The sequence below is a fragment of the Triticum dicoccoides genome, unplaced genomic scaffold (assembly GCF_002162155.2).
Source record: "Triticum dicoccoides isolate Atlit2015 ecotype Zavitan unplaced genomic scaffold, WEW_v2.0 scaffold3428, whole genome shotgun sequence".
NCBI classification, from domain to species: Eukaryota; Viridiplantae; Streptophyta; class Magnoliopsida; order Poales; family Poaceae; genus Triticum; species Triticum dicoccoides.
In genome coordinates this window covers 139,200-158,420 of record NW_021264802.1, presented here as the reverse complement: position 1 = coordinate 158,420, position 19,221 = coordinate 139,200, and the positions used below count along the sequence as shown (strand labels likewise).

At 49.2% G+C, this 19,221-nt stretch overlaps 1 pseudogene; it reads right to left on the bottom strand.

The window, feature by feature from the left end:
• Positions 1-211: 211 nt before the first annotated feature.
• The window catches only part of LOC119345925, a 97,208-nt pseudogene continuing 78,198 nt past the window's right edge, over positions 212-19,221 (bottom strand).

Here is a 19,221-nt window from a genome sequence, read left to right as displayed (position 1 = left end):
TCGTGCTGCGAATGCTGCCGCGCATAAGTTAGCAAAAGTAGGATTAGGAGATGAACTTTGTAAGGTTTGGCTTATGGTTCCCCTGGAGTTTGTGATTTCGGTGGTCTCTACGGAGATCCCAGACTTGTTTTAATTCTTTAATAAAGTGGCAGTTTTCCCCTAAAAAAACAAGACATACACGCGCACTCGGATGCAAATTTCGCACTTTCGGTCACACACACGCACACTCGGTCCTCACTTGCAACGACGCCGTCGCCGGGGCAGGGCATGCCCCTTCCATGTCGTCGCCCAACATCTCCTCCCATGTGCATTGGAAGCTGCCGTCATCCTCCTCCACCGTCTCGACGCCTTGGTGGACGTCGCCATGTTCGCCGGCTAAGGACTCCTCCAATGTACAGTCGCTGCCATGCTCGGCCGCCTTAGTATTTCCCTAGAGCGTCAGTCCTAATTCTGGAAGCATGTCGGTGAAAAACCCGCCTGGATCCACGCTGTCGTCGTCCACTACTCCGGGGGGCAACGTCTTGTCGTCTTGGTCGGACATGAACGAACGCTCGAACTCCCAAAGCGTCCCACTGGCTTCTTCTTCTCCTTCTTGGATGGTCATTGCTTGGCAGCATGGGGTTTGAGCCCTGCTCCGGTGCTCACCCCTAACCTAATTTCGGAGGGGTATTTTTGTCCCTGCGAGTTTATTTTTTTCCTGGCCCGCCGTAGCCCAGATCCAAGCCCTGTCTAGCCCTGCCAAGCCCCGTATAGCCCAGACCGTATACGTAAAGTATCCTGGTCCAAAAAAAACACGACCCCACGACCACGTAGGACCTACCAGATCCAATCAATCAATCTTGCGAGCATTCACACAGCTCCATACTTCACGCGGTAGATCTCCAGCGGCACGCGGCTTTCTCGTCGACGGCGATCTCGTCGGACAGCGGGCACGGCAACGTCGTGAATCTCCAGCGCTCACAGGTACCGCATCCCGCATCCCCCGCACCCCTCTAGTCTCACTTGCGGCAACATCGAACGAACTGCCACCATCAGAGATAGTGGTCAAAATAAAGGGGCAGGTAACCTACCTACCCGCCGGCGCATGCGATCGTGGATCTTGTTCGGGTAGTGCTGCTCCTCGTGATCTGGGTTTCTTTAGTGTAGGGTTCACGTAGCATCGGTTGCCGTCGGCTGTGTCTACCAGGACCATCGTTATTTGATGTGGTGGCTAACCTAGGTATCCGGTGGCAGAGGTAATCACAGATCTATCTAGGTTTTGTAGTTCTGCTCCTCGCGATTGAAAGTGATCACGACGGGTGCCGTGGCCATCTTCCTGACTTGGTTTGGCAGATCTGAACGACCTCGGTTGGGGTTGTTTACATAACATCCGTGATCGTGTGCTATGTGTTGATATTTCATCATTGATAATGTTTTCATCATTTGTTGTAGGAAATGGCAGACGAGGAGTTAACTGATATGATGGTAGACATGGAGTTTGGAGAACTGAGGAAAGACTGGAGAGAAGATTGGTGAGATGATGAAAATTCAGATCTTGGAGATCAGTCAGAGAATGGGAACGAATGGGAAGATTTTAATGTGAGTGGCATTATCATGTTGTAATTTTTTGGTGCCATCCGACAACATTATATTTTTGTGTTGAAAATTTGTAGACGGATGAGCATGATGATGGTCACGAAAACAATTCGGAGCTCTCAAATGAAGATTACATTAGTCAGGTACGTATGTGAAAAAATTTATTGGCATGCAAATTGAATTCATTCTGGAATATTATATGATAAGTAATTATGTATTTGTGTTGTATTTTTCAGTTCATTTCTGAACGCCATAATGCGTACGACTATTACGGTGAATCTGACGCGGTGACATGCCTTAACAATGAATCGTCAGATGCACCTGATTTTGGGGATTCACAGTCATCGGTCATCATGAGTGAGGTATTTGTGTAATCAATGTTCTATGAAAGTAATGTTAAACCATACAAAATAGTTTTGATGGCTATGTTTTAATTGTGTAGGTGACAGAAGATGGTGGGGTAATGAATGTCCAAGATACTGCCAGTGCAGATGATAAGAGGGGTATGTTCATGCAGATAATGGACATGACTTTTATGACTCACGATGCTGCGTATGATTTCTACAACAACTATGCTAGTGTTAATGGTTTCAGCATTAGAAAGAATAAGGTCAGGTATACCAAAACCGAGGCACATCTTATGCGTTATAGGAAGTTTGTTTGTTCCAGACAAGGGAAACGTGACAGCAAGTTGGTAACTGAGGAAGGGCACAACCGTCCGCTCAGAGCCGAGACACGCTGCTTTTGCGAAGCACACCTGACTGTCAAGCTTGACCAAAAGCGTGGGGTTTGGTATGTTTCAAGTTTTAAGGACAAGCATAGCCATATGTTGGCAGGACCGGACGAGGTACCTTTTCTTTGGTCCCATAGAAAAATCAAAGAGTTCCAGAAGCATGAGATAATGTCCATGGGAGCTGCAGGGATTAGAATTCATGACATGATGGATTCCCTCATCAGCAAACATGTATGGTATGGCGGTGTTGGTTTTACCTTGCGTGAAATATACAACCTTTGTGCCAGGGAGAAGAGGAAGCTGCTTTCAAAAGGTGATGCTGCCACAGCCATATGCATCATGGCCAGTAGGAAACAGAGCGATCCTAGCTTCTTTTTCGAGTACATGCTAGCTAAGGAAGGACACTTGAATAGGATGTTCTGGTGTGACTCCCAGTCTCGTCATGACTATGAGGACTTTGGCGTCGTGCTTGTATTTTACATCACGTACAAGATGAACCGCTATGGTATGCCATTCATACCTTTTGTTGGTCTTAAAAATCACCGGAAGACCACTGTTTTTGGTTGTGCCATAGTTTCGGACGAGACCGAACAGACATACGTCTGGCTGCTGCAGACTTTTTTGAGGTCCATGTGTCAAAAGATGCCGAAGAGTGTAATCACAGACGCCGATGCTGCGATGATCAAGGAAATTCACGAAGTCTTGCCAGACGTGTGGCACCGTATATGTACGTGGCATATAGAAAAAAAATATGAAGATTCACGTCAGTCCCAAGTTCTTGAAGGAGTTCCAAACTCTTCTGTACTACAACATGTCCACGACCACGTTTGAGGAGAGATGGAACGCGTTTACAAAAAGATGGCAGTCGGAAAAAATCGTAACATGGTTGAGATGGATGTATAAGAAGAGGAGACTGTGGGCCGTGGCTTATCTGACAGAGGGGTTTTGGCTTGGCATGAAAAGCAACCAATGGAGTGAAAGCCTAAACTCATGCCTTCACCTCCACCTAGACGGTGAAATGACCCTGGTGGATATGATTTTTCATTATGAGAACGCTGTTGTACGTATCCATGAAAATGAGGCGCGAGATGACTGCACGGCCTCACAGAGTTTACCGGTGCCAGTTACTAGCTCGAGGGAACTTGAGATAGCTTCTTCTCACGTCTTCACTCTAGCAAACTTCTATATGTTGCAAGATGATCTTAGAATAATTAATGGCATGGAGATTGTCGAAATTAAGCTGGGAGACAGATCACAGCAGTACATCGTGGCCTGAAAGAATAACCGGAATAGCCGTTTTTGGGTGGAGTATACACCAGTAAATTCCGCAGAACCTATACGATGTAGCTGCAGAAGACTGATTCGAAAGGGTCTACCTTGCAAACACATATTCCACGTACTGAAGTACTTGAACATATATGAAATACCAAAGTGTTTAGTTCTTGTTCGGTTCACGAAACAAGCAAGGTTGGGACTGCCCGCGAGGCGCACAAGCGATCTGTTGGGATATGGTTGGACTGGGCCAGAGGAAAGAATGAAATATAGCCAGGTCAGTGTGTTAGCGTCAGAAGCTATGCATGCGGCATGCAAACACCCAGCTTTGTGGGATCAGTTACATGATAGTTTGAAGGCTGTGATAGCTAAGAGTCATGAGTATGATCTGCTATAGGGAAATTTGAACAAGAATACAAATGACTTCAGTAAGTGTGCAGTTGAATATGTAGACGATGGTGAAGGCAACATGGTCGCAGTTAAAGATCCGATGAAAGTGTCAAGCAAAGGTGCAACAAAGGTAGATGAGAACCGCCTTGTCTCGAAAAATGGTAGACCACTCTCTTTTGATGAGTTGAAAACCCGGTGCGGCGCTTGCAAATTGCTAGGACACACTAAACGTAGCAAGAAATGCAAACTAAATCAGAAGTAAGTGTCTGTATGCATTGTGGATTATTGAAAAAATTATCTTTCATTAACTTATCTTGTCTTCTATGATGTGCAGAACAGTGGAGAAGTAAGAAGAGTAGAACACTTGCTTCAATTTTTTACGGATGAATCGAGTGAACATGACAGTATATCCTTTTCACATTATGGCATCAAATTTAGTTCGACGTTTAACATCGTGTTTGGATCCTATATATCTTCTATAGCTAAATAGCTAGCCCCCACTACTAGATTTGTCTACACATGCGTGCTTCCACATCACCACAATTATTTACAGCCTTCCGATCAAAATTGTGTGGTATCAAGGAATCATGCATGTGCTCATAAGTTACTTTTTGCATTAATGTAAATTATGCCACCTCATTGGTCATGCATGTCTTCTTTTCCCAATGCATGCATGCATTTTTTGCATTAACCTATCAACTCAAACAACGCCACTTCATCAATCAAGTCTTCTTTTTGTGGGGAGTTTTTTTTCTCTTTTATACATCATTTTGCCACACACACTTCTTTTATGTTTTATCATTTTAAATATGTAAAACTCTTACATTTGTTTTCATTGGTTTTAAGCACTAATTTATGCATGGTTTTAACACGGTTCCCGCAGGAACGCGTGGGGCATCATCTAGTTGTAGCAACTCGATCAACACTTTGTTTAGTGGGAGTGTCAAATTTTTACATCTCTAAATAAACAACAAAATCCGACCTAAATAAATTAGTTATACATGGTAGAAGGAATATAGTACATTTCCCCTCCCCACGTCCTAACTGCCATAAAATAAGTAACTTACCACTCCCCACCACACATTCACCCACCTACCTCACGCGCCGGTTCGAACTCCCCTTATCCCCACCTACAGTAGATCGAGAAAACCCTCGCCGGCGACCGCTGCAGCCACCTCCATGGAAAAAAGCCTCGGCTGACAGAGAGCGATGATGGAGCTCGCCGGCAACGACGAGGGGTGGCGCGCCCAGTTGGCGGAGGTGTGCGGCTCGTTCCCCAGCACAGAGATGTTGGTCAACCACACGCGTGGCCTCGTCAAAGTCCTCACCGACACCGAGAAGAAGCGCGCCTTCCCCTATGGCTGCGGCGTCCTGCCGGCCCTCCTCCTCGTCTGGGCAATGCGAAAGGCCACGCTGAGCGACTCCCCTGTTCAGCGTGCAAGGTGGTGGATGTACCACTCCACCACCATGACGCTGCGACCAGATCCAGCACGCGTTGCATCGAGGGCGGAGCGCGTCGACGTCGAGCTCGCTCTCCCTGCGCCCATGAGCCCGGACTACCAGGTCCGCCACGTGCCGAAGCCAGTCCTGCCGTTGGGCTCTGACATCTTGGATGACGACGTGGACAAGGTACTGCTCATCCCTGATGACCATGAGGAGGGCGAGGAGGATGTCGTGCAGATGGTAGAGCCGGTCGCCGTCGAGGGTGGCAAGACAATGCCCATTGAGGGAGTTCCAGACTAGGGGGTGTCCGGATAGCCGAACTATCATCATCGGCCGGACTCCAAGACTATGAATATACAAGATCGAAGACTTCGTCCCGTGTCCGGATGGGACTTTCCTTGGCGTGGAAGGCAAGCTTGGCAATACGGATATGTAGATTTCCTACCATTGTAACCGACTCTGTGTAACCCTAGCCCTCTCCGGTGTCTATATAAACCGGATGGCTTTAGTCCATAGGACGAACAACAATCATACCATAGGCTAGCTTCTAGGGTTTAGCCTCCTTGATCTCGTGGTAGATCCACTCTTGTAACACACATCATCAATATTAATGAAGCAGGACATAGGGTTTTACCTCCATCAAGAGGGCCCGAACCTGGGTAAAACATCGTGTCCCTTGTCTCCTGTTACCATCCGCCTAGAGGCACAGTTCGGGACCCCCTACCCGAGATCCGCCGGTTTTGACACCGACATTGGTGCTTTCATTGAGAGTTCCTCTGTGTCGTCACCGATAGGGTCGATGGCTTCTTCGACCATCATCAACGACGTAGTCCAGGGTAAGACCTTTCTCCCCGGACAGATCTTCGTATTAGGCGGCTTTGCACTGCGGGCCAATTCGCTTGGCCATCTGGAGCAGATCGAAAGCTACGCCCTTGGCCGTCAGGTCAGATTTGGAAGTTTGAACTTCACGGATGACATCCGCGGGGACTTGATCCTCGATGGAGTCGAGCCACAGCCGAGCGTGCCACACTGTCACGGCGAGCATAATTTAGCTCTGCAGCCGGACAGTGCCCTGGAGGCCGCACTCGAACCCGCTCCGATCTTCAATTCGGAGCTGGCTGCACAGATCGGGGACGGATGGCTAGACACCGCCTCGGGGGCTGCAACCTCTACGGTGATAGAGCCGAACACTGATCTTGTCCCTCATAAAGCTCGTGACTCCGAGGTGCCGGACTCCTCGCCGGACTCCGAGCCTCCCGCGCCCCCTCCGATCGAATCTGATTGGGCGTCGATCATGGAGTTCACAACAACGGACATCTTTCAACACTCACCTTTCGGCGACATCTTGAGTTCGCTAAAGTGTCTCTCGTTATCAGGAGAGCCCTGGCCGGACTGCGGTCAGGATGGTGGGGATGCGGACGACGAAGAAATTCAAAGGCCACCCACCACCCACTTGGTAGCCACTGTCGACGATCTAACCGACATGCTAGACTACGACTCCGAGGACATCGATGGTATGGATGACGATGCCGGAGACGAACAAGAGCCAGCGCCAACCGGGCACTGGAAAGCCACCTCATCATATGACATATACATGGTGGATATCCCAAAGGATGGGAATGGCGAAGGAACAGAGGAGGATGACCCCTCCAAGAAACAGCCCAAGCGCCGGCGTCAGCGGCGCCGCTCTAAATCCTGCCACAGCAAGAATGAAGACTCCAGCACCGGAGATAATAATACACCGGACAGTGCCGAAGATAACCCACTCCAGCAAGATGCAGCGCAGGAGGACGGAGACGCCAGCCCTCATGAGAGAGCGGCAGAAGAAGAGGTAGAGGATTATATGCCTCCCTCCGGAGACGAGGCAAGCCTCGACGACGATGAATTCGTCGTGCCTAAGGATCCCGTCGAACAGGAGCGTTTTAAACGCAGGCTTATGGCCATGACGAACAGCCTCAAGAAAAAGTAGCAACAGCTTAGAGCTGATCAAGATCTGCTAGCCGACAGATGGACTGAAGTCCTCGCAGCCGAAGAGCATGAGCTCGAACGCCCCTCCAAAAGCTAACCTAAACGCAAGTTGCTCCCCCGATTAGAGGAGGAAGCGTATGAACCCGCATCACCAGGAGACAATATGGCTGACCGACCACCCCGTGGTCGCGACAGAGAGGCCTCTCGGCCCTTCACTAGACCCGTACCCCGGCATCGCTCGAGAAGCAGAAGGCCACAGGGGAACGCTTCGGACTTGCGAGATATATTGGAGGATAAGGCAAGACAATCAAGATCGATCTATGGATCGCGTGGGCGCCCCATGGTACGTGACGACAACCGTCGCGCCGGACACAGTATGTCCGGCCGGGCCGAACAAAACAGACAAAGCTCTTTTGAGCTCCGTCGTGATATCGCCCAGTACAGAGGCGCCGCACACCCACTATGCTTCACAGATGAAGTAATGGATCATCAAATCCCCGAAGGGTTTAAACCCGTTAATATCGAATCTTATGATGGCACAACAGACCCTGCGGTTTGGATCGAAGACTATCTTCTTCACATCCACATGGCCCGCGGTGACGATCTTCACGCCATCAAATATCTCCCCCTCGAGCTTAAAGGACCAGCCCGGCATTGGCTTAAAAGCTTGCCAGCAGAGTCAATTGGGAGTTGGGAAGACCTGGAAGCCGCATTCCTCGATAACTTCCAAGGCACGTATGTGCGACCACCAGACGCTGATGACCTAAGCCACATAATTCAGCAGCCAGACGAATCGGCCAGACAATTCTGGACACGGTTCTTAACCAAGAAAAACCAAATCGTCGACTGTCCGGATGCGGAGGCCCTAGCGGCCTTCAAGCATAACATCCGCGACGAGTGGCTTGCCCGGCACCTGGGACAGGAAAAGCCGAAATCCATGGCAGCCCTCACATCACTCATGACCCGCTTCTGCGCGGGCGAGGATAGCTGGCTAGCACGCAGCAACAACCTCAGCAAACATTCTGGCAGTTCGGATTTCAAGGACCGAAATGGCAGGTCGCGTTGTAACAAAAACAAGCGCCGCATCAACGGCGACAATAGTGAGGATACGGCAGTCAACGCCGGATTCAGAGGCTCTAAACCCGGTCAGCGGAAAAAGCCATTCAAAAGAACTGCTCCGGGTCCGTCCAATTTGGACCGAATACTCGAACGCTTGTGCCAGATACACGGCAGCCCCGAAAAGCCAGCTAACCACACCAATAGGAACTGTTGGGTATTCAAGCAGGCAGGCAAGTTAATTGCCGAAAACAATGACAAGGGGCTGCATAGCGATGACGAGGAAGAGACCCGACCGCCGAACAATAGAGGACAGAAGGGTTTCCCCCCACAGGTGCGGACGGTGAACATGATATACGCAACGCACATACCCAAAAGGGAGCGGAAGCGTGCACTCAGGGATGTATACGCGATGGAGCCAGTTGCCCCGAAGTTCAATCCATGGTCCTCCTGCCCGATCACTTTTGACCGGAGGGACCACCCCACCAGCATCCGCCATGGAGGATTCGCCGCATTGGTCCTAGACCCAATCGTCGATGGATTTCACCTCACTAGAGTCCTGATGGACGGCGGCAGCAGCCTGAACCTGCTCTATCAGGATACAGTGCGCAAAATGGGCATAGACCCCTCAAGGATTAAACCTACCAAGACGACCTTTAAAGGCGTCATACCAGGTGTAGAAGCCACTTGTATAGGCTCAGTTACACTGGAAGTGGTCTTCGGATCCCCGGATAACTTCCGAAGCGAGGAGTTAATCTTCGACATAGTCCCGTTCCGCAGCGGCTATCATGCCTTGCTCGGACGTACCGCGTTCGCAAAGTTCAACGCGGTGCCGCACTACGCATACCTCAAGCTCAAGATGCCAGGCCCTCGAGGAGTCATCACGGTCAACGGAAACACTGAACGTTCTCTCCAAACGGAGGAACATACAACGGCTCTCATGGCAGAAGTACAATGCAGCCTCTTAAGGCAATTCTCGAGTTCGGCCGTTAAGCGGCCGGACATAGCTAAGCGCGCCCGGAGTAACCTACAACAAGACCACCTGGCATGTTCCGAGCATGCGTAGCAGTGCGGCCCCAACCCCAGCCCCTTCAAAACATCAAAGAAAGTCCTTCACGTACACCATTACGCTCTGAAGATACCATGGGCATGGGAGGAGGGGCACGACCGCAATAAGCCCAGACTGCGGCTCAACCACACCAGGGGCTCTCAAGTTTGTCGTTTTTTTTACCTTTTATTTTTTACCCACAGGACTCCGTTCGACAGAGGCCCTGTCCGGCAGCAGACCTGCTGAACTCACGATGCAACAGCCAGGGAAGGATAAAGGCTACAACGAATATATAGGTGGTCTCCATTACGAGCATTTTTTATACACCAATCCGCCGCCTACCCCTGGAAGGGGACACGTTTAACAATCCCATCCCTTGCTTATCGCACTATTTGTATCGTTCTACATTCATAGCAGCACTTATTGAATAAAACAATGCAGCACCTTTTGCTTATAATTGCATTTCTTTTTCATACATATGTTCATTTACGACATGTTGCATCCGTACACTTTGGTACGGTTAACACACACCAGGGGCTTATGTTTCCCGCATCATGGTGTGATAAGTCCGAACACTTTCACAAGTGCGGCACCCCGAACTTATAGCATTATATGCATCGGTTCCGAATCATGTCTTGGGTCAATAGTTGGGTTTGCCCGGCTCCCATGTTTTGGTACCTTACGTTCCGTTATATCGGCTAAGGTAGCACTGGGAGAAGCACTGCGATTGCACCCCAGTTGAGCTGGGTTAATGCCTCAGTGGAGAAAGCTAAAACTGACCGTCATGATGAGGCGAGAGCCGGTCGCTGTTCGAGAGGTTTCTGCAAGTCCTTAAAGACTTATGCCTCTTAGAGCGAGGAGCCGGATCTTGTCCGGCCCAGGCGTGGATAGCGCCCCAAATTCGGCCTTCCGAAGACTAGGGGCTTCGCCAAAATTTAAAATTATAGAATTCTATGGCTAAGTGAGAGTGTTCAAGCATTATAAGTCCGGTTGCCTTGTTCGCTGTGTTGAGCGCCTCCCTAGATGGACCCAAAAATGGGAACAAGAGTGCTCAAGTTTATCCCGAACACCCCAGCACTCGTGGCATGGGGGTTGAAGCCGATGACTTGCCATCTCTCAGATTTGATAAACAGCCGCACATAAGGTAATATTTTAAATTAACTAGCGTTGCATAGCGCATATGAACTAAGTTTTCAGCGCACAGGATAACGAAATGCGAGTCTACTCAAAAATTACATCTTTGGAGCACTCCCCCGCAATAGTGCGAGCGCCCTTCAGCACACTCTTATAATACATCTCGGGCGTGCGATGCTCCTTGCCCTCTGGTGGTGGGTCCGTCACAAGCTTCTAGGCATCCATCTTGCCCCAGTGCACCTTTGCGCGGGCAAGGGCCCGACGGGCACCCTCAATACAGGCGGAGTGCTTGATGACTTCAACCCACGGGCACACATCCACCAGCCGCCGCACCAGGCTGAAGTAGCTCCCAGGCATGGCCTCCTTAGGCCACAGCCGAACTATGAGGCCCTTCATGGTCTGTTCGGCCGCCTTGTGGAACTCGACCAGCTGCTTCAGCTGGTCTCTAAGGGGCACCGGATGTCCGGCCTCAGCATACTGAGACCAGAAGACCTTCTCCGTCGAGCTCCCCTCCTCGGCCCGGTAGAATGCGGCAGCATCGGACACGCTGCGAGGAAGATCTGCGAACGCTCCTGGAGAGCTCCGAATTCGGGTAAGCAACAGGTAATTAACACTCACATGCTTACTTTGCATGAAAAATGCCTTACCCCCTGCTATTTTCTTCACCGCCTCAATCTCCTGGAGGGCCTTGTAGGCTTCGGCCTTAGCGGCTTTGGCACTCTCAAGAGCCGTTGCAAGCTCAGACTCTCGGGTCTTCGAGTCACGCTCCAAGCTCTCATGTTTTTTCACGAGATCCTGGAGCTCTTGCTGCACCTCCGCCACCCGCGCCTCCTATTTCTCTTGCTCGGTGCGCTCTACGGCCGCATTTCGTTCGGCCGCGGCCACCACCTCTTTCAGGATCGCCACCTTGTTAGTGGCCCCTGCAATACCCACGTTATCCTTGTCATTCTTTTTGCAACCAAAATCATTTTCTGTAAGGTACAATTTCACTCAGGTGTTACTCACCTTCCTTGTCCTCGAGCTGCTTCTTGGCATGGCCGAGCTCGTTCTCGGACCGCTCGAGGTTTTCCTTCAAAGTATTGACCTCCGCAGTCAGTGCGGCAGAGGTCAGCAGCGCAGTCTGCAATCCCATATTGACATATTTTTTATATAACTCCTGCGTATATCTTTTTAGATCCTCAGTCCGGCTTTTCTTTCCGAACACCAAACCGAGCATCAGGGGCTACTGTCTATGCGGTACCATTTTATACATATTGAAATTCTTACCTCAAAGCCTGTTAGAAGGCTGCTGCAGGCTTCGGTCAGCCCACTCTTGGCGAGCTACACCTTCTGAATCACCGCACTCATAACAGTGCGGTGTTCCTCTTTGATGGAGGCACCGTTGAGCGCCTCCAGCAAGTTATCCGGCACCTCCGGTTGGACGGAGGCAGCCGGCGTCACGGTCTTGCCCTTCTTGCGAAGGGGTCGCCCGTCGGACTCCGGAGCCACTGTGGGTTCCGGGGTCGAGTCCGGTGCAAAGTCCGGGAGGTTGTCCTGCGACACCTTCGGGGCCCTCTCCTCCTGGTGGGTCCCTTCCTAGGATCCCACCTCGGCATCATCCGCATCATGGGGGGTGGAGGCCGTCGGAAGAGAAACCATATCCGACGCACCTAAGGACCCGCTCGACGAAGCGGGAAGATCATCCTTAGGCGGACTGCAGGGTTGTGTGCGGCATTAGAAAGACATTATGTGATGAAAAATAAAAACCTTGAAGTTATTCGGGAGTCCGGATACTTACGATCTCGCTACGGTCTTGGTCCTTGGAGGCCAGTCCTCGTCGTCTTCACTGGCGCCGGCGGAGCAGTCCGGCGGAAGAGTTTTTCCATTCTTGGACCCTTCGGCCTCCCTTGTTGGGGAGGCCTTCCTTTTATTCCCTCCCCTGCCGGGGGAGAGGCTCTCTTCTTATCCTCCTCGCCTTGGTGGGAGGAGTCGGCCTCGGATTCATCATCCGATAGAACCTGAAAACGGGAACTCTTCCGAGTCCCCGTGGCCTTCTTCTTGGCCTTCTTCTCCGGCACCACGTGTGGTGCCGGAGCCAGCAGCCTCGTTAGGCGGGCGTCTGCTGGGTCCTCTGGCAATGGGGCCGGACAGATAGTCCGTTCGGCCTTCGCCAGCCATTCCCGTCAAAGGTAAAGGGAGTTTAGATACCTCATAGAGTCAAACTATGGAAAAACAAGTGGTGAAATCACTTACCTCGTCAGCTGGACGCTGCGAGCGGAATCCGCGATCTTCGGTAGCGGATGCGGGAGCCTCGGCGCCCTTGAATAGCACTTCCAGACATCTTCGTACGTAGGGTCGAAGAGCCCGCTCAGGGTCTGGTGCTACGCCGGATCAAACTCCCACATGTTGAAGCCCCATCGTTGGCACGGGAGAATCCGGCGGATGAGCATGACCTGGACTACGTTGACAAGCTTGAGCTTCTTGTCCACCAACTTCTGGATACAGGCTTGGAGTCCGGTCAGCTCCTCCGAATCCCCCCAGATCCGGCCGCTCTCTTTCCAGGAGGTGAGCCGTGTAGGGATGCCGGATCTAAATTCGGGGGCCGCTGCCCAATCAGGGTCGCGCGGCTCGGTGATGTAGAACCAACCCGATTGCCACCCCTTGATGGTTTCCACGAAAGTGCCCTCCAGCCACGTAACGTGGGACATCCTGCCCACCATGGCGCCTCCGCACTCCGCTTGGCTGCCCTTCACAACCTTCGGCTTGACACTGAAGGTCTTGAGCCACAAGCCGAAATGGGGCTGGATGCAGAGGAAGGCCTCGCACACGATGATAAACGCCGAGATGTTCAGGATGAAATTCGGGGCCAGATCATAGAAATCTAGGCCGTAGTAGAACATGAGCCCCCGGACAAAGGGATGAAGTGGGAAGCCCAGTCCGCAGAGGAAATGGGGAAGAAATACTACCCTCTCATGGGGCCTGGGGGTGGGGATGATCTCTCCCTCGTCGGGGAGCCGGTGCGCGATGTCACTGGACAAATATCCGGCGTCGCGCAGCGTCTGGATCTGCCCCTCCGTGACGGAGGAGGCCATCCACTTGCCTCCCGCTCCGGACATAGTTGGAGAAGGTTGAGGTGAGAAGTGCGGACTTGGGCGCTGGAGCTCGAGTTCACGGAGATAGATAAGCCAAAGAGGAAGAAGGCGCAGGTAAAAGGGTTGGATCTTTATCCCCTTATATGGGCGGACAGAAACATGTGTCCCCACCGGCCTGGTAAACTCGCTTATCTCCCAAGCGTCACAATCAATGGCGCGGTTGGGTTACCCACGCCCGTATTGATGGGAATCCCAGGATAACGGGAACACGATCTCTGCTTCGACAAGACGTGCCAAGGAAACCGCCTCGCTAAACGCGCGGAGGTGGAACAATAAAAACAATTTGAGTAAAGGCTTGGTAATGGCATGACGTCACGCCACAAAATACGTCAGCAGATTGAACTTGTGTAATATTATTCTCTCTACGGTGGTACATGGAATTTATTTTTGCAGAGCCGGACACTATCCTGGTGTTCACAATCTTCTATAAATTATTCGGAGGAAGAACCCGCCTTGCAATGCCGAAGACAACATGCGCGCCGGACTCGTCGTCATTGAAGCCTGGTTCAGGGGCTACTGAGGGAGTTTTGGACTAGGGGGTGTCCGGATACCCGAACTATCATCATCGGCCGGACTCCAAGACTATGAAGATACAAGATTGAAGACTTCGTCCCGTGTCCGGATGGGACTTTCCTTGGCGTGGAAGGAAAGCTTGGCGATACGGATATGTAGATTTCCTACCATTTAACCGACTCTGTGTAACCCTAGCCCTCTCCGGTGTCTATATAAACCGGATGGCTTTAGTCCATAGGATGAACAACAATCATACCATAGGCTAGCTTCTAGGGTTTAGCCTCCTTGATCTCGTGGTAGATCCACTCTTGTAACACACATCATCAATATTAATCAAGCAGGACATAGGGTTTTACCTCCATCAAGAGGGACCGAACCTGGGTAAAACATCGTGTCCCTTGTCTCCTGTTACCATCCGCCTAGATGCACAGTTCAGGACCCCCTACCCGAGATCCGCCGGTTTTGACACCGACACCCATCGACGTCGAGCTCCTTCCCCTCCACCCTGACATAGTGAAGTTGGAAGAAGAGGAGGTGGCTCAGGATCAGGTGGCTCAGGATCCGGTGGCGCAGCTGTCGAACAAGACGGCGGTCAAGAAGAAGGCTTCTCCGTGTGTGGTGCGCCGCTCACGCCGCCTCAAATATCTGAAGAAGTGAAGATGGGCACAGTTGCTGAAGGAGGAGGAAGGTGCTGGTTATCTTAAGTTAGGTATGCTGTTATATGTTTCAGCATATAGGTTAGCATTATTTTGGGCTTGATGTTGGTTAGGTGTGCTTTTCTCTAGGTAATTATATAAGTTATGCAATCAGTACAGTTTGGTCGGGTTATTTGTGGCTAAAGAACTGAATTTCTACTGCTTACCCTAAGTGTGAAGTTCAGTTAAATTTCAGAATATTGAATATGTACCGTTGTTTTGCTTCAGTGTTGAATCAAAGGTGTAGGTGCTACTAGATGTTGCTCCTATATTGCAACAAGACAATGAAGTGGGCTGCTGCACAAATCAGTAGTGTTGCTATGTGATGTGCCCATGTGCATCACTTACCAAATATAGAACATGACAAAAGTGCAGTGTCTGCCAAATGTGCATTGTCTACCAATCATGATGGCCCCATGTTATTTCTGCTGCAATGTCTATTACACTTTGTCCATAAACTGAATAGCAAATAATTCATCAGGATTTCATCATGTCAATTACAATGATGTCAATAACTTTATGAACAATCTACTTGGTAACTATGACAACAATCATAGTGGCAAGCAGGCCAAGATACAGAAGACCTCCAAATCCTGAAATCCTATCCCTATAGAGCAATATTTCCTTGTGCATCTGAACCATTGCCCTCTTTTCTTTCTCATTCCTTTTAATTTCAGCTTCATATTCTGTAATCTTAGTCTCCAGTTTCTTGTTCTTCATGGCAAGATACTTAATGACTGACTTTGCTTTGCTATCCCACTCCCCATCAACCCATTCAACATACTTAGAAGTGACATCATCCTAAATAAATCATGAGCAATTCAAGTCAATTTAAAATTGAACTTGTCACTACAAGCGTTAAACACTAAACTTTTTTGCAGCTTGACCGCAATAGCAGTACTAGTTTGAAGATCATGCTCAGTACACTAACCTCAAACACACAACCCACTAATGCGCTGTCAAAATTGTCTGCATTTATGCACACACGGCCACCCAGAGTTTCCTGATGACCAAATAGATGGAGCTTGTAAGGGCCACAGGTCATAATTTGTGGGCGACAATGCTGGGATGTAAAGAACAATGGTAAACAACTTACCTTTTTGCCACCAAAGTGTAGCACTGAAGAAACCCTAGCCGTCGGTTCTCCCGGCCCTCCGCCGCCCACGATACCCCCCTCCCCTGTTCCACTCGATCCGCCGCCGCTGCCTCCTGTTCCACTGAATCCTCCCCACCTGCTTCCAGGACCCAGGGTTCGACCTAACTTGCGGTCGCCACCGCTCTTCTCGCTGCAGCCGCCGCCGCCCGACGCCCAGCTCGCTGTCATGCTTTCGCCGTCGAGATTTGGAGGCGCAAATGGAGAGAGGGGGAAAGGGATTTGGAAGGGAAACGAGAAAAGGGGAACCACTCGTTGCCAAAATCAACCACAGTCGTTGTTTCCATGTATTCAAATGATGGCCCCACTATTCCTTTGATAATGTAACTAACCCAGCCATGCATGCACGTGTAATTTACAACCGCACCTGAAATTCCGGCTGGGCTCACTTATTGTTCCATCCCTCAATTAATTACGCCCCCCTGATTGTAACGGGGTGGCTGGGTGGGCCCTCCTTTTCTTGGTTAGCAATAATGTGTCCTATATGCAGTTACTTAATCGGGAACAACTCGGTCGGTCGGAAATCGAGCGCTCCCACGCTCGTGCGCGCGTTAGTCACTCCCAAAAGTTAATTATACGTACAATAAAAAAATGAAAGGCTTGTGAAACAAAATAGAAAAACATGATGCCTGATAACACGCGATAGAGTCAACAAGCTGACATGACTAATTTTCATCTGTGTAATACATTTTGCCGCGATATATTTACATAGCTAACATGACTACTTTTCATAATCATGTGATGAGGGGGAATTACCAGGAGATTATGCAAGATGATGACATGCAGATAGCTAAGGCAGAAGGCTAAAGTTTGATAGAGTTTTAAAAAAGTAGAGAATGTGAAAATTTTAATATGAAACTTCGGAGAGCAGCTGAAGAGAAAAATCGAATGTGAATACTATGAATGTGATAAATACAATTAAAAAAATTGGAGAACGAGAAAAATATTAAGCAAGAACAATTGATAGTTGACGCCAAAACTTTATTGGTACGACCAAATTGTCTTCTCTGAGCGAATTGTATGACCGAATTGTCTGGTACGAGCCTATTGTTTAACAGACACATACACATGTATGTGTCACAATATTCGAGATGCCCTGTTTATTACATAAAAATGATAGAAACCGTATGATAATCATGCCGTCGAAACCTTCGACCGGACTAAATCCAAAGCACTAAAACTTGACTCTTGCATGCCGCATGAATTTTTCAGGCGAGCCTTTTCCTTGTGATTTCGCGAATTTTGTTCTTCACACACTCCATCGTGTTCGAAGGTGACATAATCAACTCGGCGACGAAACGTCTTCTCCTTGCGTCAACGCTGGCCTGCAAAAAATGACATACAGGTTACATGAACCGAATATTGTACACGACCATAGTAGCTACTCTACAAACGTAAATAACAGCATACCTGTGAAAAATCGCGGGTCATTTGGTCCCCGTCCCAATGCTCTAGACAGTCTATGACAAAAAGGCCACAAGAGTTCCTGGTATATATGCAAACATTAGCGGTGGGCAATACGAACATGTGTATTGTTGTTTGAATGTGCATGATGTCCTACTAACTCGCCCATCCTCTTGCTGGGGCATGTCATACTCCTTTATAGGCCATTTACTTACGTCCCGATATTTCCCTAGTGTAATAATATTTTCTTGGCGCATATCGTTTGCTATAGCCATTCGCTATAAAGAGGATAGTGTTAGAAGAATCATAAACAACATGTAAGACCAATGGTACAAATGTTGGTTATATTACCAGTGCTTTCACAGTCTTTTCTGTCAGGTCCAGAGGATAGAGTGAATCGAGAACTTGGAATTCTTGCTTGAGCAAGTGCATGACCACGGTCATCCAGTGGGCATTTTCGATATTCAACGCGATATACGTCTACAGTGCAAAAAACCATTATGGATCAAACGAAATACTAGATGAAATGTCTTGTAGAGAAGAATTACAAACATAACGTACCTTATCACGCATAGTATACTCTTTCATGACTCTATTAACTGCTCCAGCTTTGGACAGAGGACTATCCATGTTGCAGCTTGACGACAATGGATCCTCTCATGCGATAGCATGATCTACACGGAATTTGGACCTCCACGCTGGACAGAGGTAGCGATCATGACCAACGCGCAGCTCCAGATGTCCCATATAAGCATCAATAACCTTCATAGAATATCAAGGCATTACATGTTAAAAGTTGAGACATAGATTATTGAGAATTTAAATAACAGAACATGCAAGTAGTACTTACATCGTCCGACAGCCATCTATGAGTTAGTACCGGTCGAATCCTTTTGGAAGTCAGAGATATGCCACGCCCTTCACTGTAGCAAACTTTCTTCCCCTTATTCTTGTCGGTGCTAGCAGCTAACTCGACAAATGAAATAGCTGCATCAATTATTTCCGGCGTCAACTCATCTACCACACCCTCCGGCTCATCAATTTTAGAAAAGAGAGCTGCATGAAATAATATGAACGTCAACAATGGTGATCATATGCATTCGTAGTATACAACAAAACCAAGAAAGTTAGTTACGATACCTCTACTAGCAGAACGGGTACCGGAGGGTTTCTGACCACGGTTGGTACACCTGCTGGGCTTTTCAAGTGCGTAGGGGGATTCAAATTTCTTGGGAACCGTCCGCTTCCGCTTACCGGACATAACTTCCTCATCCTTATCGACTGTTGCACCCATTTTTCCATTCGCCTTAGCCATTAACTTGCTGACAGAAGATGGACAAATGTCTATGTCTGATGAAGGTGCTTGTGTAGAATTACCAACGACCCAAGGGTTTTCGGGTGTAGTGCCACATTCATCATTACGCTTAATAGGTGAAGCTTCCTTGTGTCCATTCATCTTCGGTGGGGTTTTCTATTTGGCAAACAAAATGGTGTGAACATTTCAGCCCGTAAAAAAATTGAAGGAGAAAATTATAGATAGAAATATATATACATAGTACCTCAGGTACGGTTTTATGGTTGGGAACCACTTCATCAGGCTGTGTCATGTCAATGACAGGCTCTCCGTGTGAGTCTATGTCATCCTTGTACATGAATTCCTTCTTTTGATATGGACCGTTCTCGAACGAATCCACTTCTTGATCCAC